The sequence below is a fragment of the Oryzias melastigma genome, linkage group LG20, assembly GCF_002922805.2.
Source record: "Oryzias melastigma strain HK-1 linkage group LG20, ASM292280v2, whole genome shotgun sequence".
Classification (NCBI taxonomy): domain Eukaryota; kingdom Metazoa; phylum Chordata; class Actinopteri; order Beloniformes; family Adrianichthyidae; genus Oryzias; species Oryzias melastigma.
This window is the reverse complement of record NC_050531.1, coordinates 25,877,535-25,878,078: the sequence shown is the minus strand read 5'-3', so window position 1 is coordinate 25,878,078 and position 544 is coordinate 25,877,535. Positions and strand designations below refer to the sequence as shown.

The 544-nt window shown below is 37.7% G+C and overlaps 1 protein-coding gene across 3 annotated transcripts in view; it reads right to left on the bottom strand.

Annotated features, from left to right (window-relative positions):
• The window catches only part of LOC112158968 (acyl-coenzyme A thioesterase 9, mitochondrial), a 13,583-nt gene that overhangs the window by 8,679 nt on the left and 4,360 nt on the right, over positions 1-544 (bottom strand). The gene's annotated exons all lie outside the window — the stretch shown is intronic.

Sequence of the window (544 nt, the reverse complement as noted above, 5' to 3'; positions counted from 1 at the left end):
ACACAGAAAGGTCCCAGCCGGGATTTGAACCGGGGCCTTCTCGCTGTGAGGCGAGAGCGCTAACCACTGCGCCACCGTGCAGCCCGTGAAAATTAACTAAACTCCTAATTAGCCAAAAAATGTTAGTAAATGCCAAAACTGTCAAAAGCTAGCAGAATACCAATTTTTAAAACTTTAAAACTGTAACTTTTTTATCATAATTATGAATAATAAAAAGTCAGGAATATTATTCCAGAATAAATCAACTTAAACCTTAAATAACTTTCAATATTTTACTCTCTATAAAAATATATTTTGTCAAAATTATACAAGTTAGAAATGAGCACAAGATAACATCGGGTCATTAATAGGAATAAAATGATCTAGAGGGCCGCACAGAATTATCCAGAGGGCCGGATCCGGCCCCCGGGCCTTGACTTTGACACATGTGGATTAAATCAATCGGTTTCCTCCTGATTTCTTTGTTTATAGCTGTGATTCGTAGGACTGATGGAAATAATGAGGACTTAAATCTCAAACTGCCTTGGTTCTGTATTCCCTTCTG